The following is a 13,183-nucleotide window of genomic DNA, read 5'->3' on the forward strand; positions in this document are numbered from 1 at the left end:
GAATGTTGTTGTATTTGCAGGTGTCCAGTGTGAGGTTCAACTGGTGCAGCCTGGGGGGTCTCTGAGACTCTCCTGTGCAACTTCAGGATTCACCTTCAGTAGCTACAGATGAACTGGGTCCGCCAGGCTCCCAGAAAAGGGCTGGAGTGGGTCTCTTATATTTATCCTGGTGGTAATGCATACTATGCAGGCTCCGTGAAGGTTCGATTCACCATCTCCAGAGACAATGGCAAGAACAGGCTGTACCTGCAAATGAGCAGCCTGAGAGCCGAGGACACAGCCGTGTATTACTGTGCAAGATACAGCGAGGGGAAGTCAGTGTGAGCTCATAAACAGACATCCCTTAGAGAGGGGCTGCCAGTACCAGGGGAAGAAGGTGACATAACACACCTCAGGATCCCTCAGTAGCAGGTGCAGTTGAAGGTGAAGGGCTGGTTACCTGTTCGGCTTCCTCTTCATATCACAATTCCCCGTTTGAACCATCTGGTTTCCTGTGTCTGCACTTACCTGTGTCGTCTCTGGTTCAGAAAAGTCTGTTGTAAAGAAAGACAACTTTCTCTCATGGACAACGGCAGGGAGTCTCTTTCAGCTTCTCTTGTGCCCAAATATCAATTAACCATCAGATCCTCTGACCTACCTCAGCTGAATCTAACCTGAGGCTCTGCTGGATTCACAGTGCAACTCAGCTCTCCGCAGTTCAGAGTCCCAGCCAGTCAGTCAGCAGAACACGTGCTGCTGCTAAACATTGGAAACCTGGGATGAATGAACCCCAAACTAGAGGAGAACTCATTGATTTGACATCATGTTCATAGCATAAAGATCTTGACTCAGCAGTCAAATTGTAAGATAAAATAAAGTCTGACTACCTATTCTATAAAGAATTTAGCAAGAACGGGGGGAAAAGTATATACAAAGAGTCATCATGTGTGGACTACAACCATGTCCACAGAAAAAAATAAAAAGGAATGATTATAAGTTCGAAATGATGATGATGATGATGATGATGATAGTTTACATAGGGAACTTTTCAAAATCTTACATGGAGTCTGTCCCCTGTGCAAGGACATCGGCTTTAATGTAAGGTCATGAGTCAGCTTTTGCTTCCAGAGAACAGAAGCTTCTCCAGGATCAATGAGGGACATCATGTTAAAGATCACTATTGGAATAAACTTCCAATTAAGTAAAATTTTGTGATGTTTCACGAATATAAATCTAAACCCAACAATGAGAACCATTGAGTTTCACTGCTGCATTATGATTCCTTGCAATAAGGTTCACAATCATTTTCTTTGATGTTCATTCTAAAAGACAGAGGTCACTGCTTGAAGGTCACACAATCATTATGCAAACATGGACTGTAAAGATACCTATAATCTGTTGGTGACAGACTGGGTATAAATGTGAATAGTTTTAACTATTATCTACGTCTGAATGCAGTATGGCAGAAACCAGTGTTGAGCAAATGTTTATCAATGCATGGATCTCCCAGTTACCATCCTGCAGGGAGACAATGGATGTGTTCATTAGGCAGAGAGTGAGTGGCCATAAGAGCTAGTAGGAGGATCTTTGGATAAAATAATTTAGGATTTTGAAAGTCTGAATAATTTTTTGTGAGGATGCTATATTTTCCACCTTTCCAGAAACTGAGGATGAGGATGGCAGTGAGGTATGGAGTCACAGCAGCACTACACAGAGTAGGTTTGCAATGACTGCTGTAAGGTAAGCACCTCAGTCACTGGACATCAAAATTGGTACTCCATATTGAAAACATAAATTTAAGAAGTTTTTATGAAGTGAAAGGGCCATACATTTCTATCAAGAAATTATCTGAAAGCATCAAACAAATACGTGCACAATAAATGAAATTATTGCACATCCCATGGATGGTGAAAGCTGGATAAATCCTATAAATGGATCAAAGGGCGTTGAAGTCTGGTCTATGATCATATCTCACCTGGAGAGTTTGCCAAGGATTTGCCACTTTTGGTAACACCAGGAGTGGAAATATCCTCAGATTTCACATAAGCACTGATTTAAACTAATACCAGTATGTTTATTCCATATAATATCCTTTAATAATAGGGAAACCTAGCCTAATTCCATCATATGATTCCAACAAGCAGCTATCTTGAGAAATCAAACATCTGAGTGGAGTAGACAGCTACATGTTTTCTATTCATTGATTCTTAAATCTTGAGATACAAATGACAAATTATAATGACTGCTTTCAATGCCTCTGCAGATTTATCCTCTGAGGGTTCAGATCAGATTATGACCCAGGATAAGACTGCTTGTTTGTCATAATCTATTACAGCATTTTCTAAACATTCAGAGTCTAGCATTTGGTGTTGACCTTCACATTCATATGATGTATGCTCCGTCAACAAGTAATGTTAGGTCAAGGTTCTCCATGGAAGTCTAATAAATTGAAGGTCTGTTTGGTTGTCCCTGATGAAGATAAAACCATTGCAACCCCATTCTGGGAATCCAGCCATGACACCTGTCTGTCCATGAACACTGCACAATACTTTGAAACTCACCTGAAATCTGAAACTTAGGTTAATTTTTAAGCTAAATATTTCTTATGTAAATGATTCTAGATGCTGTCTTTGACTATTTCAGGAATAAGGAAGAAAGATTGATCTGGTTAAACAGTAAGGAAAATCACAACACAATGAGATGACAATTCCAGATGTGTGTCGCCTCAGATGAGGATAATTCACTGTCTGTGTAAAATCAACTCCCATGAACATGGTTCCTTTTCCCATTTTTCACATAGATACATCCCAATAAGTTGGTTTCCATTTCCAGTGAACGCCTGTTATGTGTGGACACGGTGACAGCACTCCCCAGAGTCACACGCAGATTTGAACTGGGACTGTGAGAGGGAAGGAATGGATCTCCTGAAATTAACTATTGCTGAGCTAGCAAAGCCCCACATGTTCCCACTCCTGCCCTCTGACTAGAATGACGTCCCAGGTCCATATCAACAGATCCTCACGGAGAATCTAAGTCTGAATATGCAAGGCTGACCAGTTTTCTCTAAAATTGATATTCAGTTCCTGTATTAGGAGTTAATTTGTATGATTTATTCATTCTGCAATCAATGGACAAAGAACACAATGCTCTTTATATCCACAATGTTATTTATATCTTTAATTCCATATTAGTAATTGCTACCTAGGTTTTCCATAATCAATATGGTATAACTGAAACATGATTATTCCAAATCTTTACCAGCATTTTCATGTAAACATACATGGCCATAACTGAGTTTATTCTATGTCTTCAAGTTTTTTAAATGACCTGCAACTGAGTCTAGAGAATAAAAACAAAAATGAGGGCAGTGCAGCTGGAAAATGGTGTTCTTTCACGGAGATTCAGGAACACATTACTAGAGGCAGATGCATGGGAGGTTAAGTTTGGGCAGTAAGATTAATGGAGTTGAAATGGAAGGTGCCGCTGAGGTTCTCACTGTCTCATCTCGTGGCTCAAAGACCCAGGAAGAGACACACATTTTCCAAAAACAAAAGAACTTGAAGCATGAGACTCCCAGATAAACCTCTATCTTCTCTCAGATGGGATCAACACTTCATTTATGAGTTTGCCTCTTTAATATGCAAATGAGGCAAGGTAGAGTACTAAAATATGGATGTGTCTGTGTCCTGAGAGCATCCCTCACAACCACACCTTCCCCAACACAAGTCCTGACAGCTCAGCCCCTCACCATGGACTGGATCTGGAGAGCCTTCCTCCTGGTGGCAGTGGCTGCAGGTAAGGGGCTCTGCAGTCCCTGGGTTAATGGGGGACCAAGCACTAGTCAGTGGGGAATTCCACACACTCCTGTCTCCTCTCCACAGGTGTCCACTCCGAGGTCCAGCTGGTGCAGTCTGGGGCTGAGCTGAGGAAGCCTGGGACCTCAGCGAAGGTCTCCTGCAAGGCTTCTGGATACACCTTCACCAGCTACTATATGAACTGGTTGCGACAGGTTTCCAGACAAAGGCTGGATGGATGGAGTGGGTTTACCCTGGTGATGGTGACACAAGCTACTCACAGAAATTCAAGGGCAGAGTCACCATGACTGCAGACAAGTCCACGAGCACAGCCTACATGGAGCTGAGCAGCCTGAGAGCTGAGGACACGGCCGTGTATTACTGTGCCAGAGACACAGCGAGGGGAAGTCAGTGTGAGCCCAGACACAAACCTCCCCCTTGAGAGCTGGGCTGCAAGGGGCGCTCAGGACACCAGGGGGCGCTCCAGACCCACGGAGCCCGAGACCAGCCCCAGGAGCAGGTGCAGAGGGAGGTGGGGAAGGAAGGGGCTTCCTGTGGGAGCAGGGTTTCCTCTCAAAGCTCCCAGCTGCTTCCAGGGCCACTTCTTCCTTCTTCTCTGGGGCTCTAATTCCTCATATTCTCACTGCAGACAACAAACAAGGCTGTCTCATTGCCTGTTTGCATATATGTCAGCAGTTATATACAAAACTCTCATTCACCATATTCCATTTCTTTATTCTGACAGAGACAGAGTGAGTCAGAGGAAGGGAGAGATTACTTTCTCATATGTGCCTTAACCGGGGTGGGGTTGGGGTACAGCAGAGCAAGTGGTTCCACACTGAAGCCCGATGAACCCGCATTCAAGCCGGTGACCTCAGGGTTTTGAAACTGGGTCTTCCCCGTTCCTGTCTGACGCTCTAACCACTGCACCACTGCCTGGTCAGGCCGAATTACATTGTTTTCTGTGTTTTTTTCTTGACAAATAAACCATACCGAGTGCTCTCACCTTCTCTGTGGTTGGGAAACATTTCCCTGCAATGCAGACGCCAGCATAGTCGAGAAACCTGTGTACAGAGCTCAGGCTCTCTGTCCCCTCCTTGCCCACAAGTCCCCACATTGTTCAAACCTCTGACACACACGTGACCACACAGTGATTGTGATTCTCCCCCAGGACGTCCACCTACAGGCCTCTGTCCTTCCCGCCACACGGTGTTAAGCTGTTCATTCTCACTCACTCAGGTAGAGGTGTACACATACTGCAACGCCTGGTTTAAATAATCACAGTATTTTCAATGTGAATTACCTTAGATTTCTTTTGAAAATGACTCGTGATGACAGTGATGTTCCAACTACAAAATATAGGATAATTTCCCATGTCAACACCTTGAACTCAATCATTCCAAACTTAATCATCACTGCATATCCTGTCACATAAGAGAACACACACAGGTCCCAGCAGTGAGAATAAAAATATTCCTGAGGGTCAGTGTCCTAACATCACAGTACCCTGAGGATCAGGGCCTCACGCACTGCAGGAACCTGGGGGCAGCTTACCTTCCTGCATACTGGAAGCTGTGTGTGTGAGAGTGTGAGTGTGCACATGTTGGGGTGCACATGGGGTTCTGATTGTGTGTGCAATGTGATTTTGTGTGTGTACATATATGTTTTCTTCTCTGTGCTGAGTCTCCCAGAGCTCACAGAACAAGGGCTTTCCCCATGTAAATGAGAACCAGGACAAAGGGAACACCCAGCCCCATAGAAATCCTGAATCCCTCCCTGTGGGCTGGGTGTCAGCCTGAGGACAAGAGTGTGTCACGGACACAACATCCTATTTGTTCAAAGTCACCTTGTGCCCATTTCCTAAAGATTTCCCAGGATACATTTATTTACCAAACACCTGACCTTCCACCCACATGTGAGTCACCTCACTGCCCTGCAAAGTCCACACCACAACCCACCGCCTCTCCTGGCTGCAGGTGGCTTAGAAGCCTCAGCTGCTCCCTCTTTGGGTCTCATATCCTTATGCAACCCCCCATGAACATCGAAGTTAATTTTTACACTTTCTCTTGTTTTTGTGTCAAATTACTATGATTATTAGCCCAGCCGGAAGGACTTTGAAAAGTGGGACAGAATTTGTCTTTTCTGCTCTCACAGCAGGCTAAGTATTAGGAAATTATCCCTTAAGGTAAATTTGTCTAGTAACCTCATTTGCACTATTTATTGAATGATTCATTGTTACAGGTAAGGACTAATATAATTTATTTTATATGTGATTAAAAACCAGCACTGTTATTATCTTTGCAGTTAGAAATACTGGAAGTTTTCTGTGCATTGGCAGCTCTACCCTGAGGACTCTGAGACCTTTACAAATGTCCTGTGTGTTCTCTGTCACCTCCTCACCTTCCCTTAGTGCAAGGTACTCCAGAACCATCTCTATCTTTTCTCCCCAACCCTATCAGTGCCTTGTAGCTGAGGATTCCTATTTCACTTCATTTACGAATAATATTGTAAACCAAGATATTGAGTTGACACACTTGTTTGTTGGGGTGTTACTCTTACTGTTGTGGAACCTCCCAACTAATAGATTTTTAAAACAAAGTCAAGGGGGGCACAGTTTCTTTGGTAACAGAGTCCAAGCAGCAATCAGAAGACTCTGGTCACAGTGACCTGAACATTGAGTCTTTAGTCACGATGTTTCTAGAAAATTAGTTGCTCTAAGGACTACTGAATTCTTACTTGACTGGTCTACATGGAAGCACTGTATGGAAAAGAAAAAAAGTAAACAAAAATAAAGAGAAAAAAGACTATAACTTCAATAAGCATCACAGAGATTCAAAGTTATTTAATTTCATACACTGAGTCAATTTTCAAGACAGAAGCACTGGAATGAAGGGGAGGTCAGGTCCCTTGATGACGATGACACCACACCACTGACACACTGCCTGCTCTTGCCTTCCCCAGGGACTGTGATGATTCTAGGGAGACTGTGAATTGAGAAACAAGAAATAATTTTTTCAAGGATTAACATTAGTTGTCTCTGAAATGACATTAACTTCAGATCTCAGACGTCACTGTGTCAACACTGGGGTTGATAGAGATCAGGTGTTCCAGGCAGTCTGTTCTCAAGTGCTACTCACAGGGTCACAGAGAGTCCTTGACCCATCCTGTGGTCACTCCCCACTATGGATGGTGTAACTGATCTTCACAGAACATACTGCAAACTGAGGACTGCAATCACATGGTTTCCCGGTCCTGAGGACGCAGGATATTATGTTAAAAAATGAAAAATGAAACCATTAAAACTGCCTGGAGTCATCGAATTAAAATACAAAATTTGGAGACTCCTGCCACAACCAAAGCATCCAAGTCTCCAGGTGATTCCTACCTCATCCACACTCGTTTATTTATTTGTCTGGGTGTGTGACACAGATACTGGAGAAATACAGTGAATAGTTGTAACTTAACATGGTGGTGACTCCAATATGAGCTCTCATAACAGATGTGATTTCAGTGCTCAGCAAACTAACATAACCTGCTCCCTGGGATGGGGCTACTGACCTGGGAAATGCTGTTTTCTCAGTACCTGTGAATGGAGCCATAAATAGTATGGGGCTGATGGTCCAGTTGATGGCAGGTGTACAGAAGCAACTCTGTTTCAAGCTGAGGGATGAAATGGACCCTCATGGTCCCACCTCATGCTTTCACTGCACGATGACCTTTCTAATACCATTGGCTCAGGATGGATGGAGCACAGGGAAGTGTGACACTCAAGTCATGAAACAATGTGACAATCCCTCAGAGTGATGAGAACAACATCTCTGGAGAGAAGGTGGGGAGAGAAGCAGGAAGATCAGGGAGTCTGACTTCAGTCCCACTTAACAGTTAAAAGCAGATACACACAGGTAGAAATTTATTATTCAAATATAGTCATGTCCATCCATTTTAAAATCATATCTCATTCCATAAAAACTCAGTAAAACTATCATTTTACTAGTTTCTCCACTTAAAGTCCAACCACTAAGCTGCAAATACCAAATTGACCAGAATTCTCCCATTATTGTTCCTAAATGGATATTAAATATGATACGAAATATCCTCATTTTCCATGTCCTCATGTCCCTCTATCCTTCACACAGTAAAATCCAGACATTAAATGTGAGTTCTTCCAGCCACAAGTCCTGGGAGTATAGAGAGTAAGCTGGTTAAGTCACAAGGGTCATGCAGCCTGCATGGCTCAGAGTGACCACTAGGGGTCACCATCACCTCAACCATCCTGTTCCTGGATGTCCTGGAGCGGTTATATGTGCAACTTCACTGGAGAACATGGTCTACAATCCCAACGCCTGTCCAGGTGTAAGGATCCATTTCTCTTTGTAGACACTCTGGGATTTCAGTATCTTCCAGGTTCTCACACTTGCCAGACCCATTTAATCGCTCACCTGTTCCAGTGTTGGTTCTGCACACACAGATCTATAAAGTGCTCCTACTGGGAACATAACATTCCCACAGCCTCTCCATCAGCTCCATGAATCTCTAAATTCTCAGGGTCTCTGTACTCAGCGACAGAAAAGTACCTTCTCAACACTCAGTCTTCTTGGTCCCCTTGAAGGTCCAGAGGCCAGAGGAACGTAGAGCCAAGGCACCAACATCACCACATACACAAAGTTCACTGTCACAGACATGCAACCTGTGGTCTCTCCCCAGGTGTGTACTTGTCTCCAGCCCTGAAGTGTAGGTAACACTAGATGCAGATGTTCATTCATGCTCTCATTGCAGACAAGAGTTTCTGCAACCTCACTGTGCAGGCCCAACTCAGACCTGGACTTGTATCAGGGGAGCAGTGGGGACCAGTGGGGAGAAACACTTACTCATATGTGGGGCTCACTGTTACCAGATGTGGTCTCTAAAACATGCACAAAACTACTTATAATTCCTTTTTTGAATGGCAATGTTGTCATGACCACCCACTCCAGAGGAAGCTCACACCAGCACTGAGGCTCTACCCTCTCTGTAGATACCCACCGCAGAGCTCCTTATATAGTAGGAAGAGGACATGCAAATAGGGCCCCTCTGCTCATGAAAAGCAACCCAGCCCTGACCCTCTGAGTCAGGAGTCAAACACCAGATTCCTACCCATGCTCTTTCCCTGTTCAGGGCTAAACACAGACCACTCAGCATGGAGTTTGCAATCAGCTGGGTTTTCCTTGTTGCTGTTTTCAGAGGTAATTTAAAGAAAACAAGACTCTGAGTATGTGAATGATTGTGAATGAAAGAAACCGTGGGTGTGGGACAGTTCCTTGACCAAAAAATCCTTTTGTTTGCAGGTGTCCAGTGTGAGGTGCAGCTGGTGGAGTCTGGGGGAGGCTTGATGCAGCCTGGGGGGTCTCTGAGACTCTCCTGTGCAGCCTCCGGATTCACCTTCAGTGACTACTGGATGCACTGGGTCCACCAGGCTCCTGGGAAGGGGCTGGAATGGGTCTCAGCCATTACTAGTAGTGGTAGTAGTACATACTACGCAGACTCCGTGAAGGGCCGATTCACCATCTCCAGAGACAATGGCAAGAACACGTTGTATCTGCAAATGAACAGCCTGAGAGCCGAGGACACAGCCGTGTATTACTGTGCGAGAGACACAGTGAGAGAAAGTCAGTGTGAGCCCAGACACAAACCTCCCTGCAGGAGGGGCCGCTACGATCAGTGGGCACTCCGGGTCTCTGAACACAAGGACCATCAGGAGCAGGTGCAGTTAGAAGTTAAAGTCTGTTTACCTGTGTGGTTTTCCACCTCGTGTCACAGTTTCCCTCAGGAAACCTCTCTGGGTTCCTGATTCTTCACTTTCTTCTAATGTCTCTGAGTTTGAGACGTCTATTGTAAAGAGACAACTTTTTCTCATGAACAAAAGCAGAGTCTCTTTCAGCCTCTCTTGTGCCCAAAGAGCAATTAGTCATCAAATCCTCTGACCTCTGTCAAATGTATCTAACCTGAGGCTCCGCTGGACTCAGTGCAACTCAGCTCCCCTTATCTCTGTGTCCCAGACAACCAGATGCAGAACACGTGCTGCTGAACATTTGAAACCTGGGATGAATGAAAACTAGAGAAATAAGACCCCTGGATGTGGCCGTTGACTTGACATCATGCTCATAGCATGAAGATCGGTTCACACAACACAGTGCAGAGGGACCCACAACAGCTTCCTATGCGTGTGCAGAGTGACAACTAACATACACACTAAGGGAACATGGAATGTTTATCATGAATAGAGTTGAAATCTGTGGGAAGAATGTGAAAGGACCCTCAGCAAGTCGGATTTGCTCTTATAGAGTCAGGAAAGGGGGCTATTTTTTGTCGCGGTCGTGGGGCCGGGGGAAGGGGGCTGTTTCAATCTTTCAATGACGTGTGAACAACAGACCATGCTTTCCTGACAGACTCCAGTGTGAATCAGAAATAAGAATGAACCCTCCTGGTCATCAGTGAAATATAGAATAAAATACAGCCCGACAACCTGTTCCATAAAGTTAGCAAGTGAGGTAGACAGCTATATGTTTTCTATTAATTTATTATTAAAATCAAGGACTACAAATAGCATACTATAATGACCGTTTTTGAATCCCTGTGTAGATAAATTCTTTGAGGGTTCAGAGGGAATTGTAACCCATGTTAAGTTGGTTGTGTGGCATAATGATGTATTGTAGCATTTTCTTATCTTCCAGAGTATAGACTTTTTGATTGACCTTCACCTTTACGTAATTATAGACACCAAGATAAGGAAGTGCTTCTAGATCTCCTCAGCTTGTTTATTTGATGGTGTTTCCTGCAGAGATGATAACGCACTTGGTTTGCAAAGCATGCCAAAGTCATACACTGCTCCCAAACCTCTGTGTTTCCTTTCTGGTCTCATCCTGATTGACAAGCTCCAGCAAGCACATAACCTTCCTCCATCTGGGATGATTTTGCATCAGTTAGAGGAATAGATATTGGAGGAAAGTTATGTTAATATAATACATCCTGGTACTGGCCTCCAGATTTCATACTGATGTGTGATCCATCAACAAGTAATGTTAAGTCAAGGTTCTCCATGGGAGTCTCTAATACATTGAAGCTCTGTACTAAACTTTCCCAGATGGAGATAAATACAATTTTCAGACCATTCCTGGAATCCAGTCATGACACCTATCTGTCTGAATAATCTACACAGTAGTTTGGAACTCCTCTAGTATTAAGTTAGTTTTCAAGCTAGAACGTTCTTCTAAAAATGAACAGAGATGGTACGTGTGGCTATTTCAGGAATAAGGGAGAAAGATTGACCTGCTTAAACAATGAGGAAAATCACAACATAATGAGATGACAATTCTAGATGTGTGTCACCTCAGATGAGGATAATTCACTGTCTGTGTTAATACATGAACAAAGTTCCTTTTCCCATTTTGCAAATTGATACATCACAGGGAATCAGTTTCCAGGTCCAGTGAACACCCATCTTGTGTAAACACGGTGACAACACTCCCAAGGGTCACATTCAGGCCTGAATTGGGACTGAGATAAAGAGCAAATGGTTCTCCTGAAATTAGCTGTTGATGAGCCAGCAAAGCCCCAACATGCTCTGCTTCCTGCCCTCTGACTAGAACTACGTCCCTAGTCCACATACACAGATGCTGATGGTGAATCTAAGTCTGAAACTTCAAGGTCGACTAGCTTTCGCTAAAATGAGATTCCTTGACCTTGGCTGGTTTGCTCAGTGGTAGAGCGTTGGCCCAGCCTGTGGAAGTTCCAGGTTCAATTCCAGACCAGGGCACACAGGAGAATCACTCATCTTCTCAACCCTTCTCCCTCTCCTTCCGCTTTATGTCTCTCTTCTTCTCCCGCAGCAAAGGCTCCATTGGAGCAAAATTGGCCCCAGCACTTAGAACGACTCCATGGCCTCTGTCTCAGGCGCTAGAATGGCTCTGGTTGCAACAGAGCAACGCTCCAGATGGGCAGAGCATCGCCCCCTGGGGGGTATGCCAGGTGAATCCTGGTTGGGCGCATGGGAGATTCTGTCTCCCTGCGTCCCCATTTCTCACTTCAGAAATTTACAAAATTAATTAATTAATTAATTAATTAATAGTTCAAAATAAAATGAGATGTGTCAGCTCCAGTAATAGGAGCTTATTTCTATGATTTACTCAGTCTGAATTCAGTAGAAAAAGAAAATGACGTTTTTGTATCAATGATGATTTATTTATATAATTTACTGCATATTAGTAATTGCTATCAAGACTTTTCATAATCAATTTTCTATAACCTAAACATAATCACTTCACAATCTTTATCATCATCTTCAGCTAAGCATATGTGTTGCTAACTGAGTTTCTGCAATGTTCCCCAGTTTTTAAACTGTCCCTCAGTTGAGTCTAGAGATAAACACAACAATGAGGTCAGTGCAGCTGGTGCTGGTGGATATGGTGATCATTCACGGTGTCACAAGACAGCATTCCAAGAGAGACACATAAGGGAGGTGACACCTTGGTGATAAGGGTTAATGGGGATTAGACAGATGGCTGTCCCCAAGGTCCCAGTGTCTCTTCTCCATTTGTCCTGCCAGGAAGGAAACCATGACTGGTCTTCATCAGACCCAGGAGAAAGGCCAGTGTCCACAATTTCTGTGCCATGATTCAGTCCAGTTCAGTCTACACCTGCCCCTTCAGCTAGACTGCTCTGTTACTGGCCATACTCTGAATGACGGTGTCTCAAGACCACTCTCTGGAGTCTCTATTGCTGCTGTGGCCACATGGATGCTTGGAGAGCATCCTCCCCAGAGTCAGCTGACAATGGTGCCACCTCCTCTTCCCCCTAACTCCAAGGTGTGACCCTCTTCCAGGGGTGGAGTCACCAGGGGACTTCCTGTTACAGAGACGTATGTGTAAAAGGATGACTCAGCCCACCTCTGGTACTCTTGGGTTCCTTGGGGGTCTCTATGTCCTGTAAGAAACTAACATGTTATATGACTATGATCCCTTCTAAGATGTAATGTGGGTTCAGAGAACCTGCAAGAGGGAAAAACATAAATAAATCTCGCTCTTCAACAACTGTGTTTGTGTCATGGGTGCAGTTGACCGACTTTCCAAAGTAAGTCACCCCCAGGCCTAGAGACCATGTGAGGGCACTGCCCATGTGCCACGTACGGGGAAGGCAGACCTGGAGCTCATTATGATGAAATCATCACTGTGTGTGATTTACTGGATGTTAGAAATAAAGAGGGATTTCAGCCTCATGCAAGGATAATTTGATGAGACCTCTCACCAGAGAATAAGGACATAAGTGGCCCCAGCATTCCCAAACCCTTTAACTGGACTCAGAGGAGTGTCCACTATGTCAGAGCATCTGGCAACTCCAAGGATGGGGCTGTTCGTGGCTTCATAATGCTCTTGTTT

General features: G+C 44.2%; 1 pseudogene; it reads left to right on the forward strand.

The window, feature by feature from the left end:
* The first annotated feature begins 3,728 nt into the window (after positions 1-3,728).
* On the forward strand, positions 3,729-4,215 carry LOC136336198 (immunoglobulin heavy variable 1-3-like; annotated as a pseudogene).
* Positions 4,216-13,183: the final 8,968 nt, after the last annotated feature.

The sequence above is a fragment of the Saccopteryx bilineata genome, chromosome 4, assembly GCF_036850765.1.
Source record: "Saccopteryx bilineata isolate mSacBil1 chromosome 4, mSacBil1_pri_phased_curated, whole genome shotgun sequence".
NCBI classification, from domain to species: Eukaryota; Metazoa; Chordata; class Mammalia; order Chiroptera; family Emballonuridae; genus Saccopteryx; species Saccopteryx bilineata.